This window comes from Podarcis cretensis (genome assembly GCF_951804945.1).
Source record: "Podarcis cretensis genome assembly, chromosome: 9".
Taxonomy (NCBI): Eukaryota; Metazoa; Chordata; class Lepidosauria; order Squamata; family Lacertidae; genus Podarcis; species Podarcis cretensis.
Genome location: NC_137178.1, coordinates 44370060 through 44389833, shown reverse-complemented (window position 1 = coordinate 44389833; position 19774 = coordinate 44370060). Strand labels below are relative to the sequence as shown.

The 19774-nt window shown below is 40.6% G+C and overlaps 1 protein-coding gene across 4 annotated transcripts in view; it reads left to right on the top strand.

Annotated features, from left to right (window-relative positions):
* The window catches only part of FSTL5 (follistatin like 5), a 324108-nt gene that overhangs the window by 87578 nt on the left and 216756 nt on the right, over window positions 1–19774 (top strand). The window lies entirely within an intron of this gene.

The window sequence follows — 19774 nt, the reverse complement described above, 5'->3', positions numbered from 1 at the left end:
GCAATTTCCTTGCTAGGGATCATTAGGAAAGGAATTGGAAATAAAACTGAAGATATGGGTGGCTTTAAAATAAGGGATTAGACAAATGCATGGAGGATAAGACTGTCCAAGGCTATTAGCCATGATGGCTATGTTCTATTTCCATGGTTGGTGGTAATATGCGTCTGAAACCCACTTGCTAGAAAATGGAGGAGGGGTAAATGGTCAGGTTCCCCACAGGCATCTAGTTGCCACTGTGAGAACAGGATGCTGGAGTAGATCAGCCACTGGCCTGATCCAGCAAGTTCTTCTTGTGTTCTTATAGCCAGTAAAATTAACACTCAGATAGGACTATTTCCACAAATACTTTGAACCTGGGAGAACAGCAAATGAGTGGCTGTTTCAGCAGATACTGAAGAAGTGTGCATGCACACGAAAGCTCATACCTAGAACTAACTTAGTTGGTCTTTAAGGTGCTACTGGAAGGAATTTTTTGTTTTGACTATGGCAGAACAACACGGCTACCTATCTGTAACAGCAGATACTTGGTTTGTGTTTACTCTCGGCACTGAGAGTACTACATGCAGTGACTTTGTATTCTTGTTGTGCCTTCACTGTTCCTTTAAATTGTTGTGTGTTGTTTCAAGATTGCATTCTTAGCTGCCTCAGGGGTCTTACCAAAAGGTAAGATAGACATGTTTTAATAGATAATTTAAAGCGCAGCCGAGCAGCCAGTAAAACACCAGGACAAAAAGAGGCCTAGGCAGTAATTTTATGAGACCAGCCAAGAAAGCTAGTGTTATAAATTGTAAAATGCATACATGACAGACCTATAGTTTCCTGTCAGGACAAACAGGATCATGACAATGCAAGGCTTTTAAAAAGTGTACATTTTAAGCTTACAGTTTATAGAACTGTTGAACCTCAGTGGTTATAAGAGGTGAGCTATGAGTTTGAAGTTTCCCAGCTCAAATCTCAGTGTGGCCGTGAACTAAGTTATTGGTACCACCTCGCCATCTACAATATATATTGGGATAATAACACTCACTTCCCTTATGCTATTGTGGTAAGCATTGCTGAAGTGTGAAGTGCTCACAGGAGGAAAAGCGCTATGTAAATATTATGGCTTATTATTTACTACTATGAGAAATATTAAAATAATATTTTTGAGCTGCCTTTCTGCCATCTCTAGTGTTAGTGGTGATGGACTTGGTCAAATAAGTGCAGAGTACAGGCAAAATTCTCTTTTGGCCTTTTTTTTTAAATGATATTTATTAAGATTTTCCAATTACAACAAAATAAAAAAAAACAAAACATCCAATTTTAAAATCTTTTTCCCAATAGCATCTTTCCGGGACTTCCCCTCCCCTCCCCCTCCTGTATTCCAATTCTTACAAATAAACAAGAAAATTCAACAAGTTCTTATCCCAAATTTAAACTTATTATCATTGACCCAATTTTAAAAATATTTTCCCATCCCCTAAAATCGACCTGTTCCCTTCCGCGAGTTCCCCCCTTTAATATGCAATACAGATTAAAATAGAAAAAAAATAAAAAAATAATTTTACACCCTTTGGATTCCAAATTTCCCTCCCCCCTTTCCCGGTTGCGTTCCCAATGTTCCTCAACGTCTGATGTCTTCCTGGAGTTCCCACATCTCTCTAAGCCATAGTCCTTTCCCAGTCATCTTTAATTTCGAATGTCCAATCTTGGAAGGAGTCTGTCTCAAAAAAGGCCCATTTCTTCCATCCAGGTTTTTATATCTAGGAGTAAAAACTCCAATTTTATTTCTTTAAGCCTGTCAAATCTGGATGTCCCAAATGTTCCCGCTTCCAGCTTTGTCCAGTTCTTATTATTTTTGTTGTTCTTGTTGATCTCACTCCTCCTTTTTTTTTTTCCTGCTCTCCTGCACAAATGTTCTAATTCCAAAAGCTTCTAATTCCTCTGCAGAGGCTTGGTATTCAGGAACAAAACATTACGTCAAGTCCCTTTCAGTCTTCAATAGATAAATCTATTGTCTCCTTTAGTGTGTAGACCTCTGTAGACAAAATAGTGTTCCATTTCTGCAGTTTCCCAGGAGATAGAAAGTTCTGGTCAAATTCCACGCCAACAATACTTGTAATATCCCTCGGCTCCTCTAGGTGGTTTGCAATAACTGAATTCCCTTCCAGATCACGTCCACCAGTCAAAATAACTTGTTATTCCTTGTTTAAAACAATTTGAATCCAATTTGTAACAAATGTAACTGGCAAAGTCCTCGTAACAAAGTTCTCTATTTTATTCTTCCGCTTTGACAGCTCTTTGACAGCTGTCAAAACCTCTATTTCTCTTCTCCCGGTGCTCTCACAAATCGCTCCCAGGGTTCCGGGGGGGGGGGGGGTTGCTTTTTAATTCAATTCAATTCCACTTTTCTCCTCCAGCTCAGTCTTATGATTTTCCCTCGCGAAGTTAATAACTTTGTCAAAGTAGGGTTGCACTCGATCTTAGTTGTCAAATCCTTTGCTTTAACTCTTCTACAACAGGGGGGGGCTGACTTCCTTTTTGCGCCTCCCCCGCTCGCTCCGATTTTTTTAAAAAATTATCCCCCTTTTTAGTCCAGGTTCTGATTACTCACGGGTTATTCTTTTAAGTCCAGATTTTCAATAGAAGAAGTCAGCGCTCTCCGTCGAATGGCATGCGGCTTCGCTCGGCAGGGGAAGCGAAGGACTCAAAGCACCACCACCCCTGTCACCCGCTCCGCAGCCTTTAAAAAGGCTCCTTCGCGGGTCGGGGGGGCGCAAAAGGTGCCAGCCGAGTCACCATGTCCATGGGTTTCAGCACCCATGGTTTTTGAGGGTCCCCGCATCGCCGGCGCGGTAGGACCCAGCCCCTGCCGAGCAGGCTCCCTCCGGAGCTCGGAGGGAGTCCGCCATTCGGCGATGGCGCCAACCCGGAAGTCTCTTTTGGCCTTTTTTATGTCTGATAATTTGTCTGGTTTTATTTTAGATAGGCCTTACTAAAATTAATCAAGCATTTTTGTATGCAGTTCTCCTAATATACACCTGGTTGTATGCAGTTTTGCTTAACATGCTCATTTTTGCCATCCATTTCCCTTCATATTATTAATTTGTGTATATATTGTTCACTAACTGTTGTATTTTAAACATTCGTTTGGCTACCATGCACACTTTAGTGTACATTATTGGTCTGAAAACTGCAGCACAAAATTCAGAGATGCATTGATTTCAAAGAATGGCTGTATTTCAATTTGCATATCATTTGGGGATGTATGGATTAGGCAGGTTGATGTTAAATTCCAAGCTGTATTTCTCCCCACTCCTAGTTGTGATATCACCAACACTTTTCTTCATGCAAATTCTGATATCATACTTGTTATTTCTGCGGGCAAGAAAGTGGAAAGTGAAATATTAAGCAAGGGGGAATCTGGTATTTGCTGGTGCACAGTAAACAGTTGGGTCACCCAGCCTCTCTATTAAAAGTCCTCCAATTTGTGGATTAGCTGGGCTATGGATTGAGCTGTAGGGTGCTTTCAATGTGCACCAACTGCAGGCTTTGGTTGTAGAATATGGATCCTAAATACATTGTAGCATTTTTTACAAGTGGCAACATTTGACTCCTACCTTTTAGAGCAGCATTTATTCTCAGAACAACCTTGTGAGATAGGTTCAGCTGACAAATTTTGACTGGCAACCCAAGGGCTTCTAGTGTATTTAAAAACTGACTAATTACACTTAGGCTCACAGCTCAAAGTAGACCAAAGACTCTGATTAAATCCTGGGAGGATTAAGAGTATATTTCCTGTTTTCTTACATGAAAACATGACAACCTTCAGACAATGAACACAACAAGCCAAAAATCAAGGGGATTTGCCCCATGATCAAGTTGCTGGTTCACAACTGAGCCCAAGCTAAGCACTTTAAAGCCCATTTGTTTCCATTTGGGAATGAATGGACTTTAGAAGTCCTTAACTCAGGTTCAGTGAACAACATATATTTTACTTACTCTGCAGGATCATATGTAGGATTTCAGGGCCTGCTTTGGGTTCAATCAAGCAATCACTTATTCCAAAGTGATGCCAATGTAGTTTCCAGTACAATCATAAATTAACTCCAGAAATGTTGTTTATATAGAGCGGCATAACTTAGTTTGACAGTAAGTTGAATCTGGAGTGTAAAAGAGAAGGTGATCTTGCCCCTGCCCCCCTCCCCATCCCCGGTTCTTGGCTCCTACTGCTGCCCAGCTAGAGAGACACTCAGAGGCTGCAACATCTGCTGCAATGAAGGTGGTGATCATCTGTTAGCCAGCTGAAGTGAAGGGTCACAGGAGAGGCAGTGATCTTCTTCCTCAGGCAGGCGGACAAGGCAAAATATATTGTATGTATACTAGGGTTGGTCTGTGCAGTAATGGTCTAATTAAAACATACACAAAATCTCTGCAGTGAGATTTCAAGGGGAAAATGCACCAGGTTGCTCTTTGTGCAGGTAAATTGCAATGGGGTAAGATTTTTATAGAGAGAAGAATTCAGATGCATTAATTTATCTAGGTCATCAGAACAAGATTATTTCTTACCAGTATAAAGCTGGAATCTGAGGCATTCATCCATGGCAAAAGAGCCAAAGTACTTCTTCCTGCATGGAAACTTCCTTCAACCCTCATTGGGTGTCATTTTGTTTTGTAAAAATCTGCCTCCATGAAGCTTTTACAACTTTGATGAATTTGAATGATGAATCATTTAGAATTGACCCACACCTTATATATTACTGCCCTCCTCTCAGAGGGGTTTCCAGGGTGGTGCCACTCCCACCAACCCTTCAGGCAATTGCATGGTAGTACAACACATTCTTTGCCTTCAGAAGGTCTGTTTCAGTCCTTGGAGCGCCAGGTAGGACTGGAAAGATCCTTGTCTGAAACTCTGAATCGCCAATGCCAGTACTGAGCTAGATGGGACTGTTGGTTTCACTTTGTATAATACAGCTTCCTAGGTTCCGCTATTAGAAAATGTCTTCCAGCTGAGAGGAAAAACAACAACACCCCAGCAATCTCCCTCACCCTTTTAAAAACTATACAGAATAGAAGGATTTCGACTACCATCCTCAAGATGAGGACAGAGATGGCTTAATGAGCATCTCCAGGGGGTTCAAAAGAGAAGGCTCTGCAAAGAGACGACTGCTTTAATAGAAAAACTCAGCACCTTGGTTTGAGCCAGTTTGGCTGAGTGATGATCTCTCCAGTTTACAGACCTCGGCAGCAGTTGCTCTCATGCTATGTAATACACCGGTAGTGCTTTCTGCACTTTCTGTTTCATGCTGAACATTACAAGCACCGATGGTGGGGGGGAAAATCCTGCTCTGTGACATAAATGCTTCTGGAACATGGGAGGATAGGAATAAAAGTAGTCCACATAAAGTGGGTATTTATTTATTGCACTAATATGGTACTGTGAATTTCAGATGGCTCCCATATGTGGCATACTGTGATGCTGAAATCAGGGCTCATTGGATATATAGAGTCAGAGGCATACATCTTTTAAGAAAACAAATGGCACAAGAAAACCCTTTCATATGACATATGTTAAGGAGGATCTAATTAGTATATGCATTGATTTCATCCCCATTAAACAAGAAGCTGTGGTTTCATAGCTTTAAGGATAATTGCCCACTAAAATGCATTACAAATGGGAAAAACCTATAAAAATAATATTCTGCTATCATAATTTTGATCCCTGGAGGTTTGTTTATGCAGCTTGCAATATGATCTAATTAGCAATTTGTTGACCTTCTCTCCTCACAAACAATGAAGAATTCCTGCTACTACTTATAATTAAGTCATCAAACACCTCAAAATAAAAAAGGTATCCATAGCTAAAATTACAAGAATGTAAATAAAATTGGCAGAACTGCTATGGAGTCATAAAACCTGAAGGGAGTATGGTTAAGTGTTTCTAATAAAATCTCCCTTAAACATATTCACTAGAGCTTCTTTAGCACACTTTAATTTCACTACAGAAATAAGACTTCTAATAGTTTTCAGTAGATGGAAAGGATAGGAAATTGAATGTGGTATTAACTTAGACACTCTTTATAAATGATAAGCAGTGATACATTTAGTTTGTTTTATAGTGTTCCAATACAAATGAACTTCATTGCTTTAACTGGGGAAATATTAATAAACATTCTTAAAATTATCCAGCATTTTAGTGGATTTATTTTGTTTTGCCTTTCCTTGCAAGCTCCAATTATTTCAGTAGATTGATAATATAACGGTCCATAATTTGTGTAGATGGTGAACCATAAGGAAATATAATGAAAGATATTTCATTTTTATAATGGAAGTTCTTGCAAGATTTCATGGGAGAAGATGCTTAAATAATTGAATTTAAAAACTATTGTTGTGTGCTTGTCATACAGCCTTTAAAAAATAGAAAATGTAGTGTACTATTCAAGGTCTTTGCAATTATGATACTTATACAGCAATCTGGCACCTCAATTCCAGACATGATTTGGGCCATCTATTTCGGAGGTGCACGTGTACTGTGGGTGATGGATGAACTCTTATCTTACTTTTCACCTAGAATGCCAAAAAACCCTAAAATGGATTGGAAGAAGAACACCCCCCTCACTTGCCCATGCTGCTAGTGGGGGTGGGGCAGTGGGGGGGGCACACCACACCCTTAACCTAGGGGAGAAGAAGTTATTGTTAGTGGACAAGACTCACTAGAGACAAGGGAGAGTCACTCGCAGGCCTCATCCTTAACTGTAAATGAAGCCACTGATGTCATTTCTTTCAAGGAACCATAGGATTATAGTTTCCTCTGTGCCTGAATTGAATTGGGAGGAAACCATAGATCCCATGCTACCCCACCATGATTTCCTGCTAGGATATTTTCTTCTGTGCTCTCAAATGAACCCATTATAAGCCAGACCCAAATTTTGGAAGGCTCTGACTCTGGACTCTTATTGAGGTGAGGCTTCCAAACCGAGAAGGTTCTTACCCAAACTTCCCTATTTTGAATTAATCCCAATCACTTGCGCAAATGTAAATCTTATTGAAAACAACAACAACATGGAGAAGGTTTGTAGAGCTCATGAGTTCACTCTGTATGCCATTCACTAAAAATATCATTGGATTGGATATATTTCAATCAAAATTATTTATAGGTCTGGGTACTAAGGTTCTCATTGCTAGTACTTTTTATTCTCTACAGTGTCCAGTTGAAGCAGAGTTGTAGGTCACTACAGCTTTGTAGCCATTCTTGAAGCTACCTGAAATATTCAAGGCCACTGATGCAAGGAGCAGAACCCCAATTCTTTCTATGAAGCTACGTTTTTTAGCACCCCTGTGGTACAGGCACAAACATTGTTTGCCTCAACCAAATAGCACAAGGTATGAGGGCATATACAACTCTTTGAAGCCCAAGCACAGCTGGTATACTATCTCAGCACCCTTATCCACTGTGCAGTTCAAGCTGATCTCAGAGTTAATCTGGCCCTGTCACCAGAAGTACTAGGGTACCATATTTTTCTCTAATCCCCTGCAAAAGATGAGGAGAGCTTTTCAGCATTTCTTCAGAAACCTCAGTGCTATCAATCTAACTCTTTGCCGGCTGGCCACAGAAAGCATTCCACCTCTCCTCCTGCCAGGATTTTTCAGTGTTCAGTGATCATAAGCATCAGGAAATGTCCCATAAATTTTCCTGTAAAGAATTTACTGTTGTATGGTTTCTTCAGAAGATGCTCCAGTATTTATAGTTCAGATCTCAGAAACTGATCTAATAGCTGAGGAAATTGCCTGCATAATATTTGTGGCTTGCAAATTTAGAATGGGTGTTAGGGAAAGATTATATGGCTATACCAAGTCTTGAAATAGGCCTGAAATGTGCCTATAAATTCAAGTTGTGAATGCAGTGGCAGGCAAGTGTGTGTGCGTGAAATGGGAACCACACACTGAGCTTGACTGAAAACAGGACGCAGCCTTATTGCCCACAGCCTTCAAGACTTTGGCCACAAGACGTAAGTGGTCTGGTGTCTCCCACCACTCCTCCACATCCATCTGGTTCCTGATATTATCCATATTTCAGACTACTATGTCAAGATGTCAGGATTCCTTTTAAAGACAAGTTTTCCCACTAACCGCTCATGTATGCTGAAAAGTAATAAATAATGGAGACTCTCTACCTCCATCCTTTTGTTTGTACATATAAGATAGGGCAGGCTTTGGAAACATATAGTAAATGCACTTCTGAGTTGAATCAAATTCCTCTAGATATGCCACTGATAGCTTTAAAATATTTTCTATCATCCAGTAGCTTTGCAACTGCAGTTCCATCTTTGTGAAACATGTGGTGAGGGAGGAAATGCGGCTGATGGCATGAAGATCTATTTTGAATGTTAAATGTTTGAATAGATTTACATGAACAGCTATATTTGCTCTTTATATCGATCAGATCAGTGAGTGCATACTTCGGTAACCTTTGAATCATCATCATCATCTTTACTTAGCCTGAAAGAAGAATGTTCTCTGGTGCTGGCTTCCTATTCTGAACAGCCAGTTGCAACCTGCCGCTCTCCCTACCCTTGCATCTCTGGAGAGACATTATGAGACATGAAGTCTGTTTACTTTCTTTCAAGCCTTTTCTTGTACTGACAGAGCCTGCCCTTTTCCAGATGTCTACTTTATTCTTCCAATTGTGGCAATTGTTTAAAGGTTAGGGGAATCATAAATGCAAGCGGGCTACATGCAAGCCACACAGGGCATGAAGGTCAGTACTTCTCCCCACAAGGGGATCACATTCTCCCCCATCAGACACCTTTGCAATCTGATTGGGTTCCTACCAGAAAAGTCAATATTTGCATTCTGTTGAATATGCATGTGCCTACCAGCATTTTTTGGGGGAAATTGGCTACTTGATATCTGCACTTATATGATTATCTTGTTTGCATTCATGAGATACTATCTGCAAATCCTCTAATGACCCAAAGACAACAGTGTATGAGGTTATTTCATTATTAGAATTAGCGGAATTAGAAAGGCTCAGGTGTTTCTATTTCTGAATTTTTGCTCAGAGAGCTGCTAGAACAATGCAAAGGGAAAATGTTTCACTCAAAGGGGAAGCCACTGTGCAGATGTGAATTCTTTTCTTCAAAGGAGGCTCATTGACAGAATTTGTAGATGGGTGACCTCGTTACACAGGAGCAGCAGATGGGTGGGAAGACTGGTACCTTTGTGCCGAAGTAAAGGAGGCTGTTGCCTATTGAAGCTCATACCACAGCAGTGAGTGCATCTCTAGGAAAGTGAAGCGGTGTTTGATCTCCAACATAATTTGATCTATGTAGCAGTTCCACCCATTAGTCTAACCTCTGCAGCTGAATTAGAAAATAAGTTCACAAAAGTTACCAAATCACCAAAAACAGCCCACCAAAAACCACTTTACCTACCTCTACACACTTTAATAACATAGCAAGAGGCTTGATAGATCAAAACAAAAGCTATCTCTAGTCTAATCTTGTTTCTCACAGTGCTTTGACAAACCATGGCTTAGTGCAAACAGGCAAATGCTATGTGGTCCTGGAGAGAATAGCATGGCCACTTTATTTTTGCAGCAGACTGTGTTTGTTTGTTGCTATTTTTAAAAAATAATAATACTTTGTCCAGAAGACTTTATAAACATTTAAACAGCAGGAAACACATTTTCCAAGAAGCAATTCTTAGCACACACAAAAAATCTGAAATAATCTGGCCACTGGCTTGATTGTGGATTTGGCTTTAGTTAAAATGTCCATATTACTATGCCAGCTGGACCATTTAAATAATCTGAAAATGTTTGTAAATTTGTTTTCAGTTCTCTCTATGGGTTAATATGCCCTCATGGGGAATAGTTGGAAAAATTGGTTTTGGCATTGGAAAATACTGACTCGCAATGTAGGAATTTTAAAATATTATTACTTTAATTCATCCAGCTGGATTTTAAGCAGAGATTCATCCTCCAAAAGACTAATAACATGCCAGATGAATGATCTTCAGGTAACAGTGTGTGTATTACATCCCTAAATACATAGATGCCATGAAAAATGATGCTGGTTTTCTTACACACCTGCTGCAATATTAGTTATATACCCTCTTGAAAGTTTGATTTCAAGTGTTTTGGAATTTAACATCAAACTAATATGCCTGTATCCTTCATTAATGAGACCAGCTTTTAGTTAACCTATTTACCTATCTTGACATTGATGAACTTGGGAAGCAGAGTGCACTGTACAATGAGGTGCTATTGGGTTGCACTATTGTGGCAATATTATTAGTATGTATTAGATTTCGTACCTGCCTTTTTACCTTGTGGTCCCTGCTGTTTCTTTTGTGAGAGAAGGTTATTCTGTCTCAACACAGTTAAGGCCTTGAATATTAACATAAGCAGCATGAATTGAGCCAGGAATCAAATAGTTACCCAACTAAGAAAATGTAAGATGATTGGAATTACATGGTCTGCTCTCCAGAGTCCCAGTTAAGATCCTGGTGGCTGGATTTTGAATGGATTTCTTTAAGGGAACCCCATATAGAAAGCTTTTGCAAGAAGTTTTGGGGTCTTGTAAACAGATATCACAACTGTATTCAGCTTTATTTTAGAAGTGTTCAGAATTCGTAAGTTATTTTGGAGGGGACAAAGGGATATACATTTAACAAATACAAATAATAAATATTTTTTCTCAGTCAAGTTCTTTCTCTCAGTCTTCAAAGTTCAGTTATTAGCAGTTCAGATCTCTGAGTCACTAGATACTGGAAATCAGACAACTGCTGCTTCCCACATATCAAGAAGACCAATATCTATCTATTACTTCCAATATGCTTTACATACAATATTGTATCCCTTTTGATATTATGTTAGGGACTCCACCTAGAGCCTAGATCTTAAGATATGACTGGCTTACATAGGAAGAACATATTGCTTGGATTTCCCAGTTGTTGGGCCAAACACAGTAGCAGTTTGTTGGCCAACAGTGCTTACCTCACCTCCTGACACTGGCATTGCTGAAGCTTACTGGGAGGGAGAAGAGGGCATGCAAACACATTGGCTGAGTCAATCCAGTGCTCCCACAAGTGCATCTACATCAGTGGCCATTTTTGTCACTGCCTCAATCTTTCTCCTCTCAGAGTCCTGGCTGGCACTTGTATTGATGAAGACAAACATCTGGATTTTATAGTTATACTGATGGATGATCTATTACAGCAGCTCTTAAGGCATAAGTGATAAAAGGCAAATCTCCCCTCTACTTAGCTATCTAAGCAGTTGGGTACTGATAATCTGGTTCAGTAATGGAGAGATGGAGCAAAAGAGAATTCCTGCAAACCATCCCCTTAAATACCCTTGAGATGTTCCAGTTGAGTGGATGTTAACTCCTCCTAAGAGGCTGTCTAACTGCTTGTGCCCCTTCAAACTTCTTCCTGAGTGCGGAGACTCAGGAAGGTGGTCCCCCCTGGTGGTGGTCTCCTTGGGGGCTCCAAGGTATCCCTGGAGGCTCAACTGCTGAACTTGCGCCCTTTTCCTTTGGTCCTGCTGATCTGTACCCAACCCCTGATCTACTTCTTGTGACTCTGCAGGCAACTGCCTCACAGGTCCTGGTGGTGCTGGTGAAGGAACTGGTTAACAGTGGAAAGTTTCTCTTCATTGGAGGCATGGAACCCCACAACTCACTGGTCCCTTCTCCAAATCCCTCCTCCTCACATTCCACCAGCAGCACACCCCCAGCTTCCCTATCTTGTCCCCTCTCTCCTCAACACCTTCATCTTCCTGCCCATCCCTGACATTCCGTAATCTATGGCAACACTATTAATTAGAGGTCAGGTAAGTGCTACCTTCCCCACACTGCTGCCGGATGTATGTGCTATAATGTACCACTTCAAATGTAGCATGAGCAACAGGAATTGCGAAGCAGCCATTTTCTTACCCCTTGTTAGTCAAATCTATTTTGAATATATATTTTTGCTTTTTAAGAACAGTTTCCAAGTCAAAAGAGGGTGAGTGGTAAAAGAGCTACTGCTACTAAATGTATAAATCTTATGTCTCTTGAGCTAGGTGGCAAGATTTGTACTGCCTAAAGGCCGCATATCAGATGCCCCTGATAGATTTGGAATATTTGTTTTGCTCACGAATAAGACATAGACTACTTAAATGTAAACCGTCTTCCAGAGCCCATTGTAATAAACATCACAATGCAGTGTAGTTTCATTGCTTATTTCATTTTCCTTCACTGGGGCTTAAGCACACATAACTGCATATTGCATTGTGGCTTGATTATTAGAGCACGAACCAAGCAGAAGCAAAATAGAATTCTAAATACAAACTAAATTCATGTTCAGGCTTGCCACCTGCTCATACTGTGAAAAGAATTTGAAGTGTGACTTGTCAAGAGCAGGTTTATTTTACACACTCCTTTGTGCCACACAGTCCAAATCTTTTATAAATCTATGTAGTATTTTTCTGGATGGGTAGACTAAATGTCCCATGCGGTCTTTGAGTAGGATGCTTTCAAAACATAGGGGATAAATAGTGTGGTAGGAACATTATTTCCAAGTCAGCTTCATTCAAACCTCTGTCCATTTGTTTACAATGGTTGGCATCAATGGGTATTTATTGTGCTTCTAAACAACTTTAGTGACCCTGAAAATTGTTTAATAATATATAAAGCATCTGAAATTGAACTGCCTTTTTATTGTACACTGGCAATGGTCCCTTGGATTCCGTTTCAGTCTAGCAATCATGTAATCTAAGGAAAGACTCTGAAGTCAGAGTTCTCCAGCAGGAAATGTTGTCTGCACTCATTAGTCCACTGACATGCTTTACCCTTTAAATGAATACATAATTCATGATTCTCTCCACTGGATTTCAAATTGCAGGGTTTGCATAAGCCTGGTAACAAGAGGGTCCTAATAAAATGATGACAATTATGTTGATTTTGTGACATTTTTGTACCTTGGCTGTCTTGTTTGTGAAGGGAAATATGGATTGGGACTTTTCCCTATGGCAATTTGGCTTTTTTCATGCCCATAGATGGACACTGGGATGTTCATCCAAGTGCAGCTATTATTGACCCATGCCGTATTGCTGTCAGTGAGATACATGGGGGACTGAGGGAATTAAATGCACACCCCATGATCATTCTGGCAGCAACTATGTGTTAATGCTAGTTTGTTTTCTTCCTGCAATTAGATCTGGATTGGGACAACTGGGTTTTCTTATTTATGAATTTTAACATCCCCAACATAGTCTTGCTCACAGGGGAAAATAATATCTGAAGAAGGAACTGTCAGAATACAGTGAGTGCATAGGTAATTAAGTGCAGCTTCCCTTGTGTGCAATCTAAACATCTGCAAACTGAATGCTTCACTGGAGTTTGTGTCAGGTAATTTCTTACAGGTATGAGCCTCTAAACTCCTATAAAAGTACTAAGAAATAAATTCCCCGAATGAAAGGATGTGGCGTTTGTTTTTGCAATCTATATGTAGCTGTAGGAAAATGGGCATATACTGTTACATAGTAAACATAGTTCAGCTATCAAATTGTTCCTAAACACAAATTATTCCAAATATTCTAAAATGAATAGAAAACTTAGCATCAAGCATTCAGTCACTACCATATAGGAATATAGGAAGAAGCTTTATACCAGGTCAGACTATTAGTTTGTTTAGGCCATTTGACAGGTCTCACGCAGAGGTCCTTCACATCTCAATTTTCTTACCCCTCATTTTTTTTTTACAGATAGCAGGGATTGGACCTGGGAAATTGAGCATGCAAAGCATTACAGTCCAGTCCCTAACAAGCTTGCATGCGTCCATTCACATTCAATATTATTTCTCTCTGTGTTAAATGCAAGAGCACTAACCCTGCATGGTTTAATAGGGTTGGTAAACATAGGAAGCTTGAAGACACCCAGAAAATGTTACAAAGGAACTGTATTAAAAATGAAATTGCTTATGCTTCCATGTTTGCCAGGTCAATAGTTGACCTGCATGCCTCCAGTACTATGTTAGGCTTTCCTTTCCCAGGGCTCTCCCTGTTTGTATAGTAACTACCTCAGAGGTACCTGACTGTCCAGTAATCAGCATTCAGACTGCTAACCAGGAAGTTTACTCCATCTCTGAATTTCCCAGTGGTGTTTCATCACCTGCTCACAGAGCTGATCTCATGCTGCAGCCAGGAAGGCTGCAATCATGGGCTGACATTCCATCAGCAAACTGATGTTGCCAAAGGGGGCAAGAATTGTCATTGAATAAAACATTTTTTTAAGTTGTGATCACCACCACCATCCATCTAGACTAGAATAGGGTACTGTTGGCTTCCTAGGTCATGAGATGGGTCACATATGCCCTTCCTTTCTGGGACATAGACACAGGTCACAGCAGGGGCTGTTGGGAAAAGTAGTCCAAAGATGCACAATCTTACTACAGTAGTGATTTGTTAACACCTTTTCTTGTGATTAACCTACATCCTTTTGTAGCACCCATTTTTTAGCACCTAGGAAGCCAGCAGCTCCTTATTCTAGTCTAGGTGTATGAGGCCTGTTTGATGGTGGTGATCCTAGCTAAAAAAATATATGTTTTATTCAATGACAATTCTCGCCCCCTTTGGTAATATCACTTTGCTGATGAAACGGCAGCCCATGATCATTTGTATATACTGTGGTTGTAAGGCAGCATGACCAGAATGGACAGCTGTCCTTGATTTTAAATCACCAGCTGATAATACATCACTCTGACAAGCGTGGTGTCTAAGACACAGCAAGGTTGGAAGCCAGTCTGGATTTCTTCCAAGACACGACTGGAGTCCAGATGCTCTTGCAGCGTTACTACCATGACCTTTTCAATTTATTTAAAAAAAACTTTCTGAGGCCATGTGATAATTGGCAAACATTCCCTCACTCAAGAGATGGCTTATTGAAAGAGGCAGACTTCAGCATGCTTGACTAGCATCCTTCCCACTTAGGTTCTCTTGGCCTTCCCTCAACAACTTCCCCACTTTGCAAAAGAAAAAGCTAATTTTACTGTTGTTAGATGCAAAAAGTTTTTCCTCTCTCTCTATATATATATAAAGAGGAGGGGGCATTACCAAGGGTTTAAGTAGACAGATGGATTTCAGTTGCAGAATCTACTTGATTTCCACAAACAGGAATCAGGTGCAAAATAGTGGCCTAATAGGGGACCTAAAAATGAAAGAACAGGGTGCCTCTGGACACATGGTCAGCTTAGGAATTCAGTACAGAATGAAGCATGATTTCCAGGGCCTCCTTTTTTGTGGAGTGGGGGAGATAGTTGCTTCCATGAGCCTAGGGCTACTTGCAATAAACATGTTCTCCCCTCCCCTCTTCAGATATTAATACAACAAATAAATAATACTGAAAACTAAATAGCTAGGGTTGCCATATTTCAAAAAGTGAGAATCCAGACACAAAAGTTGTTTAGTTGGTGTGTGTGTTTTTTTGTAAAATCTCAAAAGGGATTTTTTTTTTAAAGGAAAATTGCCAAAAAAATAAACACTCCCAGTATGGGCCTGTGTTTTTCCAGAAATTTATGTCGCTTTCCAAAAATTCCGCCCTGATGCCATTTTCTATGGATGAATCCCAGCTATGTCTGGGAAATTCCGGGCATATGGCAGCCCTAAAATAGCTGTAGATGCTTCTAGAAGGTAATTTGAGGGGAGAATGCCTTTTTTCTCCTTTTCTTGACTGGAGATACTTCCATCAATGAATCTGTGTGTTTTGAAAGAAAAAAGTGGCAGTTTTGGGACTGGAGCTGAAACGAGATGCAGAAGCCAGACATGCTATTTGTGTGGACAGGCGGAGTCCCCAGATCCCACGCGGTCCCCCCCTTCATGTGGAATAACGACTCAAGACAACGCGCTATGGGATTAAATTGGCCACAACTTTATTAAATTTCAAATGTGGGTAGACCTTGGCTCAGGCATTGGGCGTTCTCCCTCCCCAGTCCCCAGCCGGGGACCTAGGGAGCATCAGGGTTATCCAGTGTGTATGTGGGGGATGGGCTGGCTCTGGAGAACATATGTTCAAGCAGAGATAGCCGCCCCCGTTACGCCGCCGCCGCAGGGGAGAGCAATGACGACCTTTCGGCGTATGGTCAAAGCCTCCCTTCAGAAACCCCTTTAACGGGGAACCCTGGTATCGCCGCCGCAAAGAGGAAGATGGACTAATTCCGCCCAAGGCCTGATACCGCCAAAGTTGTGACGTTTTGCTACGGGAAAGGCGAAACCTGCCAATGCAGGGAAATTCCTTTCCGGCCCTTTAACAGCGACCTTAACATAGCAGCGCCCGCGTATCTGTGAAGAAAAGTTAACCTGCAAAACCTGTGAAGAAAACTTAACCTGCAAAATAAGACATTGACTGAAGGTGGGTAGGGTGGGAGAAGCTCTGGAGCCAAGTGAGGATTCCCAGGTAAGATCCTCCCTCTATTGTGTGGGCAGGTAATCCCTCCCCTACCTAGCCTGGTCTCCTTGGCAACGCTTCCCCCAGGTGGGATTGGACAACTGACTGAGGTAGGCGGAGACCTCCAGGTATCCCACCTGAGGGAAGGCAAAGCCAAGCCTATGCTATTGGAGCCGCTCCAGATCTAGGGGCTGCACGCATCCACGCAAAGGGCGCCCCCCGTTTTAGGCGGGGAGCGGTCATTGTGCAGAATCTAAAATTGCAGAATCTAACATTTGCATTCAGCTCCCTGCTGAAATACAACAGACCCCATAAATATTGGCATTATACCGGCTCTTAAGAACACACACATTTAGACAAACCTTTCCCTGAACTCCTACTTTCTGATCAAATTGTTTAAATTTCTCTCTTAATGGTCTTAATTGTTAATGTTTCTTTTTATATATTGTTATATTACAAACTTTAATTATGGATGTTTTACTATTTTGGTAGAATTGTTTTGTTGCGCGATTGAATTATGTGTGGATTTTATAATTGATTTTGTACTTGCAAACTGCCTAGAAGCCATGTTGGCCATGTGAGCAGCCTAGCGCAGCCACAACTATGGTGTTATCCGTGTTGGTCCCTCCTCATCCCCTGGAAAATAGAAAGACAAACCAATGGAGGAGCAGGATCTGTTTGAGTGTTAATATGTGAGCCTTACATCTCATGTTCAGCTGGTATATAAATGCAAGTAAGTATTTGGTCACAGAAAATGCCATTGTTCTCCGGTGACCTTCATGTCAAGGAAACCAAAGCCAAGATACGTACTGGGACCCTTGAGAATACCTCGCCTGAGATTGGGACACACAACAATATTGTTTCATCCTTTTATAATGGTTCATTGGACAGTTTAAGAACAGGATGCAGACAACCTCATTTCAATGTCCATCAGGATACTTTGCTTGAAGTAAGATATGTCATGATTTGCTTGCGGTAATTCAGGCAATGCTTGGGGAATAGCAGCAAACAAGGACTCTCTTAAAGAAATCGAAGGAGAGATCAGGTGGAGCAGAGGGCATAATAATTTGCAGTGAAGTAGTGGGCAAAGGGCTGGTTCTGTGAAAGGGAGGAGAACTGACAGCTAGGAAAACAAATAGTGATAAGCTGGCGTCAGTTCATCACCGGTGACCTTCAGTGCCAGGACACAGAATTAACTGCCTAAACTCTCCCATGTGTGCAAAGCAATAAAAAACCCAACAGGGAGAGTTTATATTCACCTGTTACTTCACAATAGTTTCTCAACAGAGAATAAAGAATAAAGGGGAGGGATATTGCTGGCCCATATAATCCTTATCCCCTACTAAAACTAACTATGTGTAACTGAATAGTATGCATATTCGTCCTCTGTTGAGCCTCCCCTTTTCTTTCCTCCCCTTTCTTTATTACCTTCCCTGTGTTGAATTCCTAGATTACAAGCTCCGCAATCAGGGACTTCTCTTTCCCATATTACTGTGCAAAGAACAATGATTGTGCTATATTAATACACTAATTAATTAATTGTTATTGGAAAACACAGATGATACCACTAATGGCATACAGACTTAATGAGGACCTACACATACTAATTTAGATGCCACTAATCTGAACTATGCCAATCTACATATTTATTGATAAGAGTATGACAGAGGTCTGACCTAAGGGTGTGGAAGAAATCTGACTGAGTTCACATCTACATGTTTATTTAAATCACACTTCCAAAAAAAGAGAACAGAAATACACCCGACCTTAAAAATTCAAGCTTCTCCAAATTTTGCATTGCAGTTCTCCATTAAAATTGCATTCACTGCTTTAGGGGAAAGTGCTTTGCAATAGTGTTTATATTAGGCAAAACAGCATACTGACATGTCTATTAGAAGAAATGCGTATTTTAATGAGGACTTTTTAAAAAATGCAAACCAATGTGGAAATGTGGAGAATACAACATAAGATTGGAAAAAATGAGAAAACCAGAGAAATCAAAATTGCCAGATTAACCCATTTCTAGATTTACCCTACCATTATGCAGAGTGTCAGGGATGGTTTGCTCCAGTTCTAGCCTATACACATATCTATCTGTTCATCTGAATGTAATTTTAGATATCCTTTTTGTCAAATTACTAATTGCACCAACATACAACAAAATTGAACACCATGCTAATCAAAGTCTTGATAATTGGCTCATAGAATATCATTATCATCATTATGCATTATGCTTCAGATTTTTAGAGATTGTGGTCAGACCCAGATTTTTTTTATTATTTTTTTTGTATGCTTTATGAATAATTTGTATAAAAGCCAGTGCAGAGGGGGGAACTGGACTTACTTCCAATAAGTTAATATTTCAAATAAATGTCTTTAATGGTAGTTTTCCAGATGAGTATTCACTAGTATAACTGCCAATGCTGAGTCTAGGCTGTCTGATTAATAGCTGTACAGTAACTCATAATATTTGCTCAGATTTTGTTCCAACTCATGAACTGAAGCCAGTGTGATTCTTCAGCAAGTCTTGATTGATTTTTAAATTCTCCATAAGCACAAGCTCTGCCTTGGGGCTCTTCATGAGTTGAAGGATGGGATAGAAATGGAATATTAAAAGTATGTTTTAGATTTGCCAAGAAAATCACAGCTTTTCTGTAGAAACCTACAAGTTCCAATCTGTAAATTACATGTGATTGCCTTTCATAGTTGGAAAATGAGAGATTGTCAGTTATTTTTCTCTTTTGTGCACTATAGCGTAAGATCCTTGTAATTAGGAGTTTTTCTGATCGTAATATTTTATTTTCCTTTTCGGTAGTGGCAGTGCCGGTGTAAGGATATATTGTGCTTTGGGTGAACTCTGAGTCACTTCACTCACAACACAACACTCTGCACATTCTCAGGGGAAACACATTTTCTACTTGCTCCACATCCATTGGGGGACCTAAGGCCCACCTCAAAATAAGCTGGTGGGGGAGAAGGTCTAGGCTAGAGGAGGCCCATACTGCTTGAGAACACTTTGACAGCAGCCAAGGGGAGGCTAAAAGAGGCCAGTTCATTAGTAAAGAAAGGCAAGGGGTGTCAACAAGGCTCATATCCCATCTGCCCCACCTGTGCAATCCCTTCTGCATTGGCTGACAAAGCTGCAATGGCTGCTTGGGCTGTATCATCTCCAAGTCCTCCTTGCTCCCCCAAAATAATAATAATAATAATAATAATAATAATAATAATAATAATAATATATAATATTTATACCCCGCCCATCCAGCTAAGTTTTCCCAGCCACTCTGGGTGGCTCCCAATCAAGTGTTAAAAACAGTACAGCATTCCCCCCCCTCCCAGCCTCTCCTTCTCTCCCAGTGGCCCAGCTG